General features: G+C 33.4%; 1 protein-coding gene across 4 annotated transcripts in view; it reads right to left on the bottom strand.

Annotated features, from left to right (window-relative positions):
* The window catches only part of Slc22a21_2 (organic cation transporter protein), a 67151-nt gene that overhangs the window by 39108 nt on the left and 8247 nt on the right, over nucleotides 1-19796 (bottom strand). Inside the window, exon 1 of one of the 4 annotated variants that reach the window (XM_029043157.2) lies at nucleotides 1321-2619. The exons of the other annotated variants lie outside the window; for them this stretch is intronic. The gene's annotated coding sequence lies outside the window, so the exon portion shown is untranslated. Of the gene's footprint in view, nucleotides 1-1320; nucleotides 2620-19796 lie in introns of those variants that run through there. 4 annotated transcript variants of the gene reach the window in all.

The raw sequence follows: 19796 nt of genomic DNA, 5'->3' as shown, positions 1-19796 counted from the left end.
AATATTTTCAAAAAAATGTGTTATTAATTGAATGTAAAATTTTCTGACATTAATATACATATATGATGGAACACTTTTATGTTAAATATTGGCTTACAGAAAACTCTTTTTATATTATACTTTCGGCGGATAAAAAATAATAAACACAATTAGGTCTTAATTTAAACTAATTAATTTCCAATTTGCGTAGAAAAGAACATAAAAATACAAGAAAGTCTAAGCAAAAAGTTTCTAAGAGCAATTTTAGAAGGTGCGCTACAATTGAAACGAACCCAACTGTACTTTTTGATTATTTTATCTCTTTAAAGAGTTCACTTTCGTCAACTTTGTGTTATCATAATTGTTAAATAATCATACGTACAATATACATGCCAATTTGTGTTTATGACGTTCTCTAATATATGTATTTGTCTAACACATAAGAACTAGAATAAGAAGTAGATAACACCTTCTAGTTATAATTGATAACGTTAGCATATTTGAAATTGATTTATTTAACAGATTTATAATATTCTAAAAATATTTTATATCTTTGATTTTAGAAAACAGTAATTGCTACTAGGAAAGTCATGAGTGCTTTTTTTCTTCAATATTTCTTTATATTTTCGATCTGCATTGTTTAAAGTCTAACAATATTTTAAAGTCTGAAATCTATTTACACCTAAAGAAGCTTAAGATTGTGGTTTAGTTACTCTCTAATAGGCTGGTAGATCTCTTATTTTTAACGTGTTTGATTGCAGGAATGTACCGCATTAGCCAATGGGTTTGTATGTTCACGATGTTGAGAAATATATTTCTTTCTGCTGTGCTACACTTAAAATATCTTTTAAGCTTAGAAAAACTATTTTATATTTGTAATTTCATTTTGGTCTTGTAAAGTAAGTAATATACTTTTAAGCCATGGCTTAAGGTTTCTAACACAAACAATTTTAAAATGATATACAAATACTTTCTTATTGCGGCAGTTTGACTTCAGTAAGTGATCTCAATTCTCAAAGAGTGTTTTCAACTCTTTTCAGATAAAGTTTATCTTCAGCACTCATTTTCTTTTTCATGAAGTATGTTTAAATGAGATCATTTACTTTTTAAAGACTTTTTTTTTGTTTCTTTTTTTGGTGTTTCTTGTTAAGCATACCAATATACCAAAACAACGAATGGGATTTAAAACCGGTCACTTTATATTTTAAATTGATTTCATTATTATTTATTTTTTAAGCTATTTTGATTGATTTTGTATTTAATAATAACAAGACATTACCAAAATAATCAAAATATATATTAATTTTTTAAATATGTATTTAAAAAAACTTTATTACTAACCATTTATTAAACAGTTTCCATTCTTTTCAGCAATTACGCCGCTTGTTCCAGGGGTTTAATATGCACAATTTTTCAAAACAAGTTAATTTTTCACGTTGTTCGTGTTGCAAGACTAAATTCCGTTATTCATGAAACTTATCACTTATATTTTTAACTAATAAATATACAGTTAAAACGCACACTGAAGTATTTTTATGTGACTTATTTATGAGTCGAGCACAAAAAATTCGCTTTTCATTTAACTAATTCCAATTTTTGAATTTTCTTATAAATAAATAAATTTATTTTTTTACAAATTATTGCAAACACTCGGTTATATTATTTTGTTGAATTTTCATATATATACTTTATTTTATCTTCGCATGGGTAATGTTTACTTGTTCGTCGCATGCCGAAAATCCGTGAGTAACTGAGCATTTCCTCATAATGCCAAACATTTTTATATCGGCTGTGGGTCGTGCGTGTGTGTAGGTGTGTCAGTTGATTGAGCGCCAACGAGTGGCTGTTCGCCACAGCTCCAAATATAAGGCAAACGAAGGGACCAATTTAAACACTTATACCACAGCATACAACAGCCCGTTTAGTGGGGGTTTGGTACGAACAGAATTTCACTCGAATATAAACAACAATATACTCGTAATAGTGCTGGCGCTCAGTTCAACTCAACTCAGCGGTGGTGATGAGAAAACGCACAGTGCAAGTAACAGCAACAGCATCCAAAGTGGCTGTTAGCAACATAGGGGGACACTGTTAACTTTGTTCGTTTAACAATTTATTTTATAATAAAATTATTGAATAATAAACTTGTGATTTTATAGAATGTTCCCATAAGAAAAAAAAGTTAAGGAGTCCGGGAGCCGGGAGTCCGGGGGAGTATATTTCTGTTATTATAAAGATTATTCTTACTATTTTTTTCATTCAACAAATAAAATATTTAATAGTTTATTTATTATGGCAACAGAAAGTATTAAATAATTTTTTTGTTTGCGCAAATTTCAGTCTTCAAACCAGCCGCTTTTTCCCGCCTGTTGCTATTAACTTTAGTATACTCATATGTACCTTTATCTTGCCACTCTCTAATTATTAATGCTCTTTGAGCGTTTTGTTATCTCAAATATAATTTCTAAGTGCAAAGCACTCGTAGACAACAACAAATACATAGCCATGCTAAGTAATTGCTCTGACAGGTGTTCCTGTTGACAGGTGAAAGTAGCTAAGGCTTTGATTGTTGATTTCCTTTAAGATGAGTAATATTTAAATGTGGGTGCGATTAAGTTTATGATTAATTCTTTTAAATTTAGTTTTAAAAATATAACTTTGATAAAATTTATTTTTTTAAATCAAAGGAAGAAAGTTTAAAAATATATTTTTACAGCTTTGTATTTTTGAGAAATTTTAAATCATTAATTATGTTAGCCAAGCCCACAACTTTACTGATCTGTTAAAAATAGACAAATCGTTTGTAAATCGTTTGTAAAATTACAACATATTTAAAGTTTAAACTAAACAATCATCTAACAAAAGTATACTCTACCACACAGTCTGCATGAGAGAATAATGTATACTTTTATCTCGCATAATATATGAATGTAAATAATCTGCCTTTTAAAAGTCAAACTTGATGAATATTTATATACAAACACATAATTAAATTACAATAAAGATACAATAGTTGTAATTTTCACACGACCTCTTCAGCTTGCGCTCACCCAGCGCAATTGAATACCGCGTAATTTAATGCGAGTAATTCTTTTAAATAATTACAATTGCGCAAGTATTTAGTTAAGGAAACAATTACCAGTGGAAATGTAGAAAAAGCATAATTTTTGCTAAGAAGCTAGGTGATCGCACTGTCGGCGTACAATCAACTTTCCAATGTTAAAACACAATTTTATGCTACCTGCACAATCAGAAGGCTAATTGTATAATCGAATTGATTAATAAAAAGTGTTGTCTGTCACCATTGAAACTGTGCATAACTAACACCTTTTTTATTGAGTTAAACAAATATTTTAATTGATATAAAATTTGCGTCAAACTAACTGGTGTAACCTTGAGCGGTTACAAGTTACTTGTAAAGCTGCGCCTGCGCAAAGTGTTTGCCGCTGCACAGACTCACAGCGTTGCTTCGCATTCAACCTTCTACGTGTTATTTATTATAACACCAGCAGGTGGTTTTGTATAGATTTTCTTGCAATTAAGTTTCAGCTTTTTAATAGTTTGAATTTATTAAGTCGCTTTAAATATAAATACTATTAACTTACAAAATATATGCACAAACATTATTTACTGCACGCCATATGCAGTATAAAATTAAGGCAGGTCAGTATGATAGTAATAGGGGAGATTCAATTATGCAAAGAAATAATTCTTATGGCAATGTAAATAATTATTTTTGTTTAATTTAGAATACATAGAGGTTAAACTTTGTATTGAATTATAATAATAATATAATAATAATTATCTTGGTACATTAAGAGAATTTATTTACATAAGTATTAACTTCTTACAAAAAAATAAGAACTATAAACTTGACAAAATCTGATATCTCATCGACTTCAATGATTTATAAATCGATACAACTACTGAGAACACAATGTCGACATAAAGAAACCTTTTACTCTACTCACTTTAAACTCCAACAACGTATTCAGTTACTTCCTGAAAATTATATACTTATTATAAACTTTGTAAGAAAATGGATGTCAAAAGATGCCAAGGGCGTCTACAGAGTCCATAGTGCTCCAGAAATGTTAACTATTATATTACAGTAAGTCGAAATGCAAAAGAAATAATTGCAATTATCATGTTTAGTTAATTAGTTGACGCAAATAACATGTAAATCGACTCAATTTAGTTTGTAGTTTAACATTTTTTAAATAGTTAGGTGATCCTCTGTATAGAAACGGAACTGTTAATCCAATTTTAATTTCGTGAATAATTTCTAATTTGTTGATTGCTGAACTCTTAGCTAAATTGAGAACAATAGTTAAATTAATGAAACACGCTTAATTGCTCAATTAGGAGTGTTTTTGAACAGAAAAAAAGTATTTTCATTTATTGTCTGGGTAACAACAGGCGAGACTAAATATTATTTAGATTAGCAATTGAAAAGAACAGCTAATAAACATTGCTTAAAAATCAGTTGAATTTAAGAAAATAAAATAATATATTTTTTTTAATAATATAGTTAACGAGTTTATTCAGCAATCTGGTTATTGTTTGGGTTGTGCCAGGAAGATACCGTTAATGACCTTATAAAAACTGCTCACATTAGGGAGCATATTATATATTATTCAAGGTTCATTAAACGCTCGCAATATTTATATAAACTTTTTGATTTTTTTCTTTTCAACAGTGCAATTAAATATTTTTACATAAAATAAAAGAAAAATATATTTTTTATATATTAAATATATATTATAATTTTATTTGGAATTATGTACAGACATTTATAAATATTTCTAAAGTCATACATCCATCTCATGGATCCAATATTTAAATATTTTTTCAGGAAAAAATTTGAAATGTAGAAATCAAAAAGTAACTTTGTATGGACGATTTAATATAAAAAAATATTAGCAAAGAACCAACGGATCACCCTAAGGCATGTATAAACAAATATATATAAACGACATTAAAATATCAATAATTAATTATTTTTACAACCCGGTTACCGTTCACAAGTACAAAAACTTGTTCAATTTTATTTTATTAGTATTTTTTGTTGTTGTTGGCTTTACATGGATGTCGCTTGCTTTACATTTACATGCTTTTGAACTGTGTGAAATGCATTCGACTTACAACACAAACGGGTAAAACTTGAAGATTTCTTGAAAGAAACGACAATACAAAGTGTGCATGTAACAACATTTTTGTTTTGGCGCGACGAATATGAATTTTTATTTCCGTTGCACGTGCATGATGAAGTCTTGTTAAATAATAATTATTATATTATTAATGAATGTAAATAAAATACAAATCATCATATTGTATAAATAATGAATGTATTGTAAGAAGCATGAGCAGAATATAATTTTGTTTTTAGATGATAGTGTCTTGTCATTCATTTTTTATATTGAAAGGAATTTTTAAATTCTTGGTATTGAATTGTAGTAATTTAAATCTTCCGCTACCAAAAAAATTAGTCTCATTGTAAAAATTAATTTCGCTCATTGCAATAACAAAAACTCTTAATTTTAATTCCGCTCAAGAGAAACAAACACTCAAAGAGCATTAAGAGTAATTTTGTAAGAAATTCAGTACAATTATTACTTTATCTCGTTTATGCATGTAAAAAAAAAAAAAGCCAGTCTTCTTAAACCCAGTGATATTTCGCGTTGGTTTCTAATGTATTAAAAACCACCTGCTTTGGATATATAACTGTACTTCGATTATTGGATTTTTATATGTATATCATCAAATGGTGTCTATGATATTTAAGAAATGTTAAAGCACGCTTCAAATTGCCAGAAAATATGGAATCAAAAATGTTTAGCATTGGAACAATAAAACTGGTCAATTACCATTTAATTTTACAATAAATTAATGATTCGAATTGTGAAAAAATTGATCAATTGAATTGAATTTACTACTATTGCCATACAAATCTTACTTAATTCCTCAATTAGTATTTAGTTGGCATTAAATTAATTATGGATCTATCTGCCTTAAGCGAAAACGAAATGTAATCAAAAGAAACCACAAAAAGTCATTGTTTTAATGCTGTAAAAAGCAGTAGTACCTTATGATTAATTGAATGAGTTTCGACGCTAAACAAAGCTAATGGACCTCATCATTTAATATAGAATTATAGTGATTGCTTATTTTACTTATGTACGGATTAAATTTGAGAGGAAAATTATTGCGAATTTCGGAGTTCAAATCCAGGATTCTTATAAATGTAAACTCATGATAGAGTAGTAATTTTTTTGCTCTAAAGAAACAAATTTTTTAATCTACAATTCTCGAGAAATGATGCTAAAGGGCAATTCTCTGTTCTACACTTCTCGAAATATGATCAACAAGGGCTTCCAAGCCTCAGAAAGCTTACACTTTTCATTTAAAAAGTTAAGTTTAAGTAAGTAAATAGATTCTATTTCAGTGAGTTAAAACTGCTTCGCAATGTAAAACTCGTTCCATTGTTTACAAATTATAACTCTCCTTTTTACTTCAATATACATATTTATATGAGTATATCTACCTTACATAAAAAAAGTTGTCTCAAGTATTGCTATTGCCGCCATTTGATTCGCTTTGCTCTTTAAAGTCAAAACCAACATTGCTATATAATAAACATAGCAGATGAGATAAGAATTTATCAACAGAGATTGGAGAGACTAATGCATTCTCTTGAGTAAAAAACTACAAATAATCTAAATTACAAAAATAATTCATTATCAATAGTACGAATACATAAAGCATCACAATGTAGACTCAATTCGTGTTTCAACGGTGTTAAGAGAATAACAACTATTGTGGTAAGAGTAAGTAAGGTACACTCTTTCAGTTAGTTCAAGTAATATTGAGAATTACAGCTTATCTTACCTCTACCGATTTACTATATTATTCATATTACTTAATTACATTTAAGTCATTATTTAGTGAGCACACAATATTTACTCATTTTTCGGATGCTTTAGCAAATATTACTTGAATAAACTCTTACTAATGTACATACGTACATATCTATATGCGTGTAAGTGTAGCCATCAGCTCATTAAACAGAAGCAACTCATTGTCACGTCTCGCCTCATTGTGAGTTGTGCCAAAAAGCCGGCTGCCGCGTGCAAACAACATGATCGCGTGCGAAAATCTCAACTGCGCCAACATGACAAACCAATGCACGCTCACTCACACATTTATATGTAAGTGTATGCCTGTGTGCAAAGCGATAAAAAGCGTCATTGTCGCGGAAAATGTAAACATAAGTAATTTTGCATGAGCTCTGAGATTACTAAACATAATTGAAAGTGTACACGGTATTCCCAGAGGCGTTTCAATAGGTCATGTTAATTGCACGTGCTGCTGTCACGATTTGTGGTGTGTGCATGTGTAGTCGTACATAAATACGTAGAGCGCGTTGTGGTAAAAGGGAAGTGTTGGCATTTTGTTTAGCATACTTTTTGGGGTTGGTATAAAAAATAGTTATTTTTATACTCTCGCAACAAATGTTGCTAAAGAGAGTATTATAGTTTTGTTAACATAACGGTTGTTTGTAACACCCAAAACTAAACGAGTTAGATATAGGGTTATATACCAAAGTGATCAGGGTGAAGAGTGAAACTTGGCACACTTATTTCTTGGCACCATAGGAAAGTTGCTTTCGAAAATGAGCAAAATCGGAACACTGCCACGCCCACAAAATGGCGAAAACCGAAAACACATAAAGTGCCATATGGCATTATTTATGGCTTAAATAAAGCTATGGAAATAAAATTTGATATGAAGGATCGTACTATTAAGGGGCATATTTGGATGTAATTTTTTGGGGAAGTGGGCGTGGCCGCGCCCCCTACTAAGTTTTATGTATATATCTCACAAACCAATAGAGCTATATAAACCAAACTTTCTGCAGTCGTTTTTTTAGCCACTTTCTAATACAGTCCAAAAATGAAAGAAATCGGATCATAACCACGCCCACCTCCCATACAAAAGTTAGGTTGGAAATTACTAAAAGTGGGTTAATTCACTAACGAAAAACATCAGAAACACTAAATTTTACATAAGAAATGGCAGATGGAAGCTGCACTGAGATGTTTTTACAAAATGAAAATGGGCGTGGCGTCGCCCACTTATGGGTCAAAAACCATATCTCAGGAACTACTCGACCGATTTCAATGAAACTTGGTTTGTAATAGTTTTCTTACATCCCAATGATATGTTGTGAAAATTGGCCAAATCGCTTCACAACCACGCCTACTTCCTATATACCAGAATTCTGAAGGCAATCTGAATCGTTTACAATAAAGTAAGTAAAGTTTATATAAAGTAAGTACTTGTGAAGATATCGGTGCAGAACTTTGCACAAATACTATGTTAATAGTGTGGCAGCCCCATTCTAAAAATCGCCGAAATCGGAACATAGGCCCCATATATCGAACACGAGGACCTCGGTGCTTCTAACCTAATATTATGGTTTCCAACAGTCAATAAACTTTATACAATATATATGACGAATATGTGGGTCAAATTGTGTATTATATAATATAAATAAAGTTAAATAAATAAATTGCGAGAGTATAAAATGTTCGGTTACACCCGAACTTAGCCCTTCCTTACTTGTTATTTTTTAATTTAAGGTAATTAAAATTTTTTTTATTGTATTTTATGAATAATTGTCGATTTTATTTCCTAATCAGTATAAACTTAAAGTGTTTTTGTTTCCCTTAAACAATTAATTTTTCGTACTGTCCATAGTGAATCAAATTTAATATTATTTAATTGATAATTTAATTAATTGCTTGTTATTTCGAAATAATCAAAAGAGATTTGTAAATGCCTTTATAAATACATACACACATATATGTGTAGTTTAATATTTATAGCATTTTTGTGCGCAATGAAATATAAACATATTTTGGTTAAGTATACGCAGCGGTGTGCCAATGTTCGAATTGTCGGTTGATGTGTTTATTGTAAACATAATAAATTCACAGCTCGTTTTGGCAAGCGCCAAATGTTTATTTTGAGTACGCGCATATATTTGTTCAGCACAAATATTTGATAAGGTCGCGAATTTTATTAATATTTACTGATAAAATGCAATTTGCTATGTAGCAATTGATAATTATAACAATATTTGTTTTAAAACAAATATTTATACAAATAAAAATATGCAAATTATAAAATGAGTAGAAAATAATTAATCAGTCAAAATAATTCCGTTTTTTTTTTTTTAATAAAACAAGGTAAACAATTCTGTTTTCTATATTGTAAATTAACTTCTTTGTGCTTTCTTTATTTGTAATAATCAATAAATTTCTGAAGTTAAAAATTTCACGTAATCGTAATTTCGTCACGCTCGTAATTTTCATAGTGGAGTCTGCACGTATTTACATTGTTATACTCTCACAATATGTTATAGAGAGGGTATAATAATTTTGTTCACATATTTGGATGTCATTTTGTTTATTTAAGTGGGCGTGGCCCGGCCCCCGAATACAATTTTTATATATATATATCGCAAACTTCTTAATAAACCAAACTTATAAACCTATATAAACCAAACCTACTAGTCTCATTTCCTATACGTACACCATCACACACCATAAAAATACGTCAAATCGAACCCACTTATGGGTCAAAAACCATTTCTCAGGAATTACTCGACCGATTTCAATGAAATTCGGTATATCATATTTTCTTAACATCCTGATGACACGGATGAAATATGGGCGAAATCGGTTCACAACCATGCCTACTTCCCATATAACTCAATTTGGAATTCCATCTGATTCGTTAACTTTATACTATCAGATATTTTAATTTAATTCGGTGGAAATCTTTTTATTCTAATGTACCAAAATGGTCAAAATCGTATCTTCCATACACCTGTATCTTCCATACACCTAATAATATGTTTTTTTTTTAACGACGGGCTTAATACCTTAGCCAAATCAATTGAGCGTATAGTCTTGAATATAGTGTACCTTGATGGTGAAAATGAGTGAAATCGGTTCAGGGATTACCTCAGCCTTTATATACTATATATGATGATTTTCGTTATTCTACTGGACTGTATGCCGAATATATGGGTCAAATTGTGTGTTCTTTTAATAAAATTGCATCAATAAATTGCGAGAGTATAAAATGTTCAGCTACGCTCGAACTTACCCCTTCCTTTCTTGTCTATATTGAAGAGCTTCCTGTCTACTTTTTGTTTTCTTTGTTTTACATGATTAACCTTATGAAGTTAAAATTATTTTAGTATGTTACTGAATTCAGTGAACTAAAACAAAACAAGTAAGGAAAGTCTAAGTTCGGGTGCAACCGAACATTTTATACTCTCGCAATTTATTTAGAGATTTACCTATATTTTCGGTGAAAAATTACCCTTAGGCACTGAGTTCTTCATGTTTGATATCCGCGGCCTTGAAAAGTCATGGCTCGATTTTGACAATTTTTCCACAAGTGATGTCACAGCTCAAATACAGTATTTGTGTAAAGTTTTATTTCGCTATCTTTATCGGTTCCTTATGTATACATTATAAAGTGAAAGAATCAGAAGGATTCAAAATTGAGTTATATGGGAAGTAGACGTAGTTATGAACCGATTTCGCCCATATTCCACCAGTGTCATCAGGGTGTCAAGAAAATATTATATACAGAATTTCATTGAAATCTGTCGAGTAGTTCATGAGATATGGTTTTTGACCCATAAGTGGGCGACGCCACGCCCATTTTCCATTTTGTAAAAAAACTCAGTGCAGCTTCCTTCTGCCATTTCTTATGTAAAAATTAGTGTTTCTGATGTTTCTCGTTAGTGAGTTAACACACTTTTAGTCATTTTCAACCTAGCCTTTGTATGGGAGGTGGGCGTGGTTATTATCCGATTTCTTTCATTTTTGGACTGTACAAGGAAACGACTGCAGAAAGTTTGGTTTATATAGCTTTATTGGTTTGCAAGATATATACAAAAAACTTATTTGGGGGCGGGGTCACGCCCACTTTTCCAAAAAAATTACATTCAAATGTGCCCCTCCCTAATGCGATCCTATGTTTCAAATTTTATTTTCATAACTTTATTTATGGCTTAGTTATAGCTCTTTATATATTTTTGGTTATCGCCATTTTGTGGGCGTGGCAATGGTCCGATTCCGCCCATCTTCGAACTTAACCTTCTTATGGTGCCAAGGAACACGTGTTCGAAGTTTCATTAAGATATCTCAATTTTCACTCAAGTTACAGCTTGCACGGACGGACAGACGGACGGACGGTCAGACAGACATCCGGATTTGAACTTTACCCGTCACCCTGATCACTTTGGTATATATAACCCTATATCTAACTCGTTTAGTTTTAGGACTTACAAACAACCGTTATGTGGAGAAAACTATAATACTCTCTTAGCAACTTTTGTTGCGAGAGTATAATTATGTAACGCAACAAAATACTGTCACGATCGAAATACGTATATTCGTAATAAAGACAGAACGGATTTGTATTGTTTTCTTATCTTATGGATCATTATAACTACACTTATTTTTATTGCATAAATTGTTAAGATTGCCACCTGTTTAGAAATTTTAAGTTAAATACAATTATAAAACAAAGAAACGGTAAAGTAGCTGTTTAAGAAAGCTAACAGCTACAAAATTGCTTGATGATAGTTGCCACTTATTTGATTATGTTATGTAATAAATTTATAGAAAACTTTTTGTTAACAACAAATTTCATAGACTAGAATACAAATGGATTCAGTGCTTACAACATTTAATGCGAGCTCACATTTTAGTAGCCATTATATGTAAATATGTATATAGTTAAAGTGGCAACACTATATCGGCTTATACAAAGCTTTTAACCCATCTTTACCCATCGTTGTTCAAGCGCAACATTTCAAATTTGTTTTTTTTTTATTTCTAAAATAAGGAAATAAATCTATGAAATCTAAGCCAGTCTCAAAAAGAAGAACTAACAGATAGACAAAAACTTTTTTATGGTTTTTCAAATACAAATGCATTTTATTCTTATCTTGCAAAAACTGCTAATTGAGTCATCTCGGGATCGATAAATATTAAAATTATAAAAAAATATTAATTTAAATAAAGCTTTACTTTTGACACTGTACAAAGATTTAACAATATCTTATTTTTGATATAAACCCTTTTGGTTGACAAAACTACCTACACGTGTTGTTTATCTTACATTTCTAGGAAACATTGCGTATACGCAACGTTGGGAGTAACAATAGTCAGTTGTTATTGTTACTCAGCATGCCATTCGTGTTAGAAATGTATTGTGAATAATGGATTCTCGCTATTCAAGGAGTAGTTCTGTCTTGTTTTTATTATTCAGTTGGTTTTAGAACGCTGAGCTAATAGCATAGATAACTTGATACGAGACTATTTTGCCACAGGTACTATTCGAGAAAATAGAATAATGAATAAAACCATGACAAATACGAAAACTCTTCAGAAAAAAGATAGAGGGTCATTTGATTTCAGCTTTGACCAAAAACATGAAGTACTATTAGTTGGATGGAATGACAATTCTGTGGTGAATGTGGCTACTAACAACGCAAAAATCGAATCAGGTTAAAGGAGATTATAATAATAATATGAAAGGCGTCGATCTGCATAATAATGGAATTGCTAATTATAGGATTCGAGTAAGAGGAAAAAAGTGGTGGTGGCCACTGTTCATCAATTTGATAGATAGTATTGTAGTAAAATCTTGGAAGATTTACAATCTGGCAAATGAGCGATCTATGGCTTAATTAGAATTTAAATCTTACGTTGCTGTTAGTTTGATGAAAACCGAAGAAGCCCAACTTGCAGATAATTCTCACTTTTTGGGTAATTCAAATAGAAATTTAGGAAGACCATCCAAAAACGCATAACCTTCCAATATTCGCTTCGATAATATTGGTCATGTCACAGAGGAGCACGAAAATAAACGTCGAAGAAGATGTAGATAGTGTAGAAGTACAACAATTTGTATGTGTAAAAAATGTCAAATATATCTTCATGCTTAATGTTTTAAAATATTTCACCCACGCTAATCGCTATAATATTATCGTAAGTGAAATATTTTAAATGTATTTTTATGACTTGCTTGTATAATATAAGTTCAGTAATCCCAACGTTGGGGATGGGGTCATATGTAGAAGTTCACGCAAGTGAGGAAAGTTTCTGATTGCCATTCACTTGGGAGTGGCCAGGAACGATTCTTTTGCATATGACTCAAGCAGCTCACGACTTCCGGTTTTAGACCAAGTATCCCCTGGGTAGCTAACAGACATCCGTTTGCAGGCGAGCTAAAGTGAGAAGGCGAAGCCCGCTTCTGCGGTTGTGCGTAGGGCTTGGGACCCACCACATAAAAAAAATCTCCCCAATGAAAACAAACACCGAGCCTCGGATGAGAAGCCCCCCTTTTGATGACGACCCCTGCAAACGTACTAAGGATCATGATTTGAGGGCATGCACCTGGAATGTCCGGACTCTTAATTGGGAAGGTGCCTCTGCCCAGCTGGTTGATGTCCTCATACAACTAAAGGCTGACATCACCGCCGTCCAAGAAGTGCGATGGACGGGGCAAGGACGGAAGAAGGTGGGTCCTTGTGACATCTACTACAGCGGCCATATAAAGGAGCGCAAATTCGGTGTTGGATTTGTGGTGGGAGAGAGACTACGTCGCCGAGTCCTGGCATTCACCCCGGTGGATGAACGTCTTGCCACAATCCGCATCAAAGCGAGGTTCTTCAACATATCGCTGATTTGCGCCCACGCCCCAACGAAAGAGAAGGACGATGTGACCAAAGATGCTTTCTATGAGCGCCTAGAACGCACCTATGAGCGCTGCCCCCGCCACGATGTCAAAATCGTGCTTGGCGATTTTAACGCCAGGGTGGGTAAAGAAGGTGTCTTTGGCACAACAGTCGGAAAATTCAGCCTCCATGACGAAACATCGCCAAACGGCCTGAGGCTGATCGACTTCGCTGGGGCCCGAAATATGGTTGTCTGTAGTACCAGATTCCAGCATAAAAAAATTCATCAAGCAACGTGGCTGTCCCCTGATCGAAACACGCGCAATCAAATCGATCACGTTGTGATAGACGGAAGACATGTCTCCAGTGTTTTAGACGTGCGTACGCTCCGAGGACCAAACATTGACTCGGACCATTATCTAGTAGCAGCAAAGATACGCACTCGCCTCTGTGCAGCAAAGAACGCCCGTCAACAGACACAAGGAAGGTTCGACGTCGAAAAGCTGCAATCACAACCGACAGCCGAACGATTTTCTACTCGACTTGCACTCCTGCTCTCTGAAAGCACTCATCAGCATCTCGATATAAGGGAGCTGTGGAACGGCATCTCAAACTCATTGCATACCGCTGCAGCCGAAACAATTGGTCTCCGGCAACGCCAAAAAACCAGTTGGTACGATGAGAATTGTCGTTCCGCAGTGGAGAGAAAACAGACTGCCTACCTCGCAATGTTGCGATCGACCACAACACGTTCGGGGTGGGATAGATATCGAGAACGGAAGAGGGAAGTGAGACGCATTTGCAGACGTAAAAAGAAAGAGGCCGAAATGCGTGAGTATGAAAAGCTTGAAAAGCTGGCCGACATGGGTAATGCTCGAAAATTTTATGAAAAGATGAGGCGATTTACAGAAGGTTTCAAGACCGGAGCATTATCATGTAGGGACCGAGGAGGTAATCTGGTAACGGATGTCCAGAGCACACTGGGATTATGGAGGGAACACTTCTCCGACCTGCCCAATGGCAGTGAAAGTACAACACCAGGAGATGGCGAACCCGATTCCCCAATCGATGACGATGGAATAGATGTTCCATTACCCGACCATAAAGAAATTCGAATAGCAATTACCCGCTTGAAGAACAACAAAGCGGCGGGGCTGATGGATTACCGGCCGAGCTATTCAAATACGGCGGCGAAGAACTGATAAGGTGCATGCATCAGCTTCTTTGTAGAATATGGTCGGAAGAAAGCATGCCTGACGATTGGAATCTTAGTGTGCTCTGCCCAATCCATAAGAAGGGAGACCCCACAATCTGCGCCAACTACCGTGGTATAAGTCTCCTCAATATCGCATATAAGGTTTTGTCGAGCGTATTGTGTGAAAGACTAAAGCCCACCGTCAACGAACTGATTGGACCTTATCAGTGTGGCTTTAGACCTGGAAAATCTACAATGGACCCGAAAGAGAAGAATCGATACTCACCATCTTTTTATCGATTTTAAAGCTGCCTTCGATAGCACGAAAAGGAGCTGCCTTTATGCCGCGATGTCTGAATTTGGTATCCTTGCAAAACTAATACGGCTATGTAAGCTGACGTTGAGCAACACCAAAAGCTCCGTCAGGATCGGGAAGGACCTCTCCGAGCCGTTCGATACCAAACGAGGCTTCAGACAGGGTGACTCACTATCGTGCGACTTCTTCAATCTATTGCTGGAAAAAATAATACGAGCTGCAGAACTAAATAGAGAGGGTACAATCTTCTACAAGAGTGTACAGCTCCTGGCGTATGCCGATGATATTGATATTATCGGAAGCAACAACCGCGCCGTTTGTTCTGCGTTTTCCAGACTAGATAAAGAAGCGAAGCGTATGGGTCTGGTGGTGAATGAGGACAAGACGAAATATCTCCTGTCATCAAACTCTCCCTCATCATTCCCGTTCTACTTTATGGTGCAGAAGCGTGGACGGTGTCAACATCCGATGAGACGACTCTTGGGGTTTTCGAGAGAAAGGTTTTGCGCAAGATTTATGGTCCTCTAAACATTGGCAACGGCGAGTACCGCAGACGATGGAACGATGAGCTGTACGATTTATACGACGACATTGACATAGTTCAGCGAATAAAAAGACAGCGGCTACGCTGGCTAGGTCATGTTGTACGGATGGAAGAAAACACTCCAGCTCTGAAAGTATTCGATGCAGTACCCGCTGGAGGAAGCCGCGGAAGAGAACGACCTCCACTCCGGTGGAAAGACCAAGTGCAAAGTGACCTAGCTTCACTTGGTGTTTCCAGTTGGCGCCAAAAAGCAAAAAGGAGGAATGAGTGGCGCGCTCTGGTGGATTCGGCTATAATCGCTTAAAGCGGTTCCTACGCCAAATATATATATATATAATCCCAACGTTGCGTAGGCGCAACATTTCACGGAATGAAAAATAATTAATCAATATTTTTTTTAAATGATTTTCTCTTATTTTATGTATTTTTAAACGTAATAAACAATAAAACCGTAAAATATGCATTTATTTTTACCCTGGGGAGTTAATGGGTTAAAAGCTTTTTAAATGATTTAAGCTTTCTCTGCATTATAAATTCGCAACTCCTTACTTATTTAAACGGCTAAGTGGTGACACCATATTTTTATAAAAAAAAAAATAAATTTTCTAGATTTTCTAATTCATTAATTTTTTTCTAATTCATTACTTTGTTTTGTAATTTGCATTTAGTGGCCAATTTAAAGAATTATATATTTATGTAATATAAATTAAACCAGTGAATTATGATATTGTTAGAATGTTTATTTTCTTCAACTAAAAGTCTCTAAACATGAGTAAAGTATTGACAATGTAAGCGTTCGATTGACTGGGGGTGAATGGACTATATAGATTAGTACCTACAATCCTGACCCTGGTCATACCTCGAATTTTACAACTCTTAGTTGTTCTCCTCAATTGTGGAATTCTCCTCAATTAAAAAAAAATGAGATTCACTTGTAATAATTATTAATTAAAACAATATCTTCTTTATTTACTGATTAGTATGACTAACCCATCTATTAACTTTAATTGATTCGCGCTAATTGATTTCCCACAAACAAATTTATGTTCAACTCATACATATCACTGTTTTGTTTTTGTATTCAAACATTTTAAGCCAACCCACACGTCTAATCAACTGTTTATCGTTGCTGTGATGAGCACGTAATTTATATGCAAACAATTGCGGTCTCTTTGCGCTACCCCCCGCCACTTCGTAAATACCGTATGTAAACATTGTCGACATTGCGTTGGCGAGTCGAAGGTGTGCGCTGAGATTTGCAAAGTCCGAAAGAAAAAAGTAAATTTCTTTTCTAATTTAAGTCAGTGAGTAAGTGCAAATACTCGAAACCAAATGCTGTGTGTAGCATAATTATGGCCAAGGTAAACGAAAATAAAACAAGATGAAATGGGAATAGCGGCATCTGTTTGCAGTAGCTTTTTTATGTGCTATTCTTTGATTTTTTGCCACCTGTTGACCTGTTAGATATTTCTATTTATATTTGTGTATTTCAATTTTCAATTATTATTATTTCTTACGCAAATATTTAACTTTACAGATAGCTTTGCATACACATAATTTAGATATCTATTTTTAGATAGATCTAATATTTCTTTATATCTTCGTACTAGTTCTGATCTTGGCGTTACTGATCTTACTCAACTGTTGTTATGAAGACTCTACAACATTGAGTCAGTGTCATAGATCATATACATATAGTACATATGATACGTTCTATGAATTCAAAAATTTTCAATCTACTTTTTACGACTCTAGTTCAAGCTTGTATACTTATACATTGCTGAATTTTCGGCGACGTCTATATTACTGTCTTATTAATGACACAATCTCACTATAAAGTGATTGACTGTCTATAAAAAAAAATTAATTAAAAAATAGGGTTATTTTCTCGCACTTCCGCGTATTGAGGCGAACGAAAATTAATTTACTCGAATGCATCTCAAAGCAAAAGCGACTTCTAATAACTAACCTACATACATATATCGTACTAACAGCGGCATTTCAACAGTTAATATTTCTCATTTTTATTTTTTTTTTTTCAATTAAATGTCACGCTTGATGAATTTATAGAAAATCTTAGTCAAGCATAAAAACTGTCTCGAAATTAATCATTGCCATAACTCATAACTAAGTTGTCATAATTTATATCAGCGTATGCAAAAACAATGCTAAATCAAGGCCTCCACGAACAGCTTGCGTGCTGCTGCTCAGAGTGTTAATCAGTAAAAATGTAATCAAGCAGGCACAAGTAGTACTTGCTTGAGTAGTCATAAGTATTTGTGGTTAAAACGAGATATGGGTTCAGTAATTTTTTTTTCGAAAAATGTGCGAAATTTTCTAACCACTTGAGATAATAAGTGATTTCACTGCAGAAGTGGCGAAGCATTGTGATTAAGTGTTCTTGATGTTTTATCTCTGCGTATTTAAAACTGTGTGATATTTGGCTTCAAGATAGACCGAAGTAGATGTTTTTATATAACTGTGTATTATATATTTAGATCGACTTTCAACTACTGATACTACTGTTGATATATTTTTTGTATCAAGAAATCGGTATCTACTGTAACGCTTGTCATAGTCGAGAGATAGGTTTATGTTTTGATATTTTAAAATTCTGCAAATCTAAGTTTCTCGAAAATGTGAAGCTTTTTCTAACCATTATGCGTATTTTCATAAAAATAGCTCAATACTCGTCAATTCCTTTATAAAAATTGTTACCCAATTACCGTCGACTGCTCATTCAATGAGTCTCCCAGACTCATTTAATTATCATAATTAGTCCGATCTACATATACTCATGTAATTGTATATATTGTTTATATGTAATTAAAAAAATATGGAAAGTGTGTCATCAAACAATAATTCAACAAATTCTGCGAATCAAAGTACTTTCTGCTGTCCATCAAATTTTTTTCGTGTCAAATCTGAACAACTTCCCCATATTTATGTTTTCAATCGACGAAAACGTTTTATGCCGTACGCGTGAAAATGGGTCACTTACTTGGAATAGCACATCTGTCAGCAAAGTGACAGCACTGTCAGTTAGTTAAGTCATTCAGTGAGCAATAGAAATCAACAACACGTCGCGACATTTCACACTCTCTGAGCAATTTTCTTGGCGGCTGATTGCCAGCTGCTGAGTGTTGACTGTCAAATGTGATTAATTTTAACTAAATAAGTAAGCCACAATTTTTTCATAAAAAAGCAACAAAGCATTCAACAATATAGAAAGATAAGTGATGATGCATATGAACAGCTTATATTTCTTGGTCTTGGGATACCTAAAACAAATAAATGCATAAATGAATAAGTGGGTAAACCAATTGAGATAGTTAAATTTCTGCATTAAAATAGAAAATATAAAGTAAACAACTATGAAATGCATTTACAATTACAACGGTTTTTTTGCGTACTTTAGGTTGTTATTGTTGTGAGTATTACACATAAATATTTCTTAGAACTATAAGCCGCGTTATGGTTAAAATTAAAAACATCGTTATAAGAGGAAAGTTATGAAGCTTCTTCTTGTATTTATGGTATATACATACATATAAAGACTTTGGACCCATAAGTTTTTATTGAATGAGGGATTCGAAAATGATGTCAATAGGTTATATAAAACAAGTAAGGAAAGGCTAAGTTCGGGTGCAACAGAACATTTTACACTCTCGCAATTTATTGGTATACATATGTAGTTTTATTCAGATAACACACAATTTGACCAATATATTCGGTATAAAGTCCAATAGAATAACGAAAATAATCATATATAGTATATGAGGGCTGAGGTAATTCCAGAACTGATTTCACTCATTTTCACCACCAAGATACACCATATCCAAAACTAAATGCTCACTTAATTTTAATAATTTTTAAGATATCTCACATATTAACCGATATATGCGTTATAAAGCCCACCGTAAGTTTGATAATCCGAATATAAGGTATTTGGGGGATAGGGGAACTTATGACCCGATTTTTGGTACAGAGA

This window comes from Zeugodacus cucurbitae, chromosome 2, assembly GCF_028554725.1.
Source record: "Zeugodacus cucurbitae isolate PBARC_wt_2022May chromosome 2, idZeuCucr1.2, whole genome shotgun sequence".
Lineage (NCBI taxonomy): Eukaryota > Metazoa > Arthropoda > Insecta > Diptera > Tephritidae > Zeugodacus > Zeugodacus cucurbitae.
This window is presented reverse-complemented; position numbering and strand designations above follow the sequence as displayed.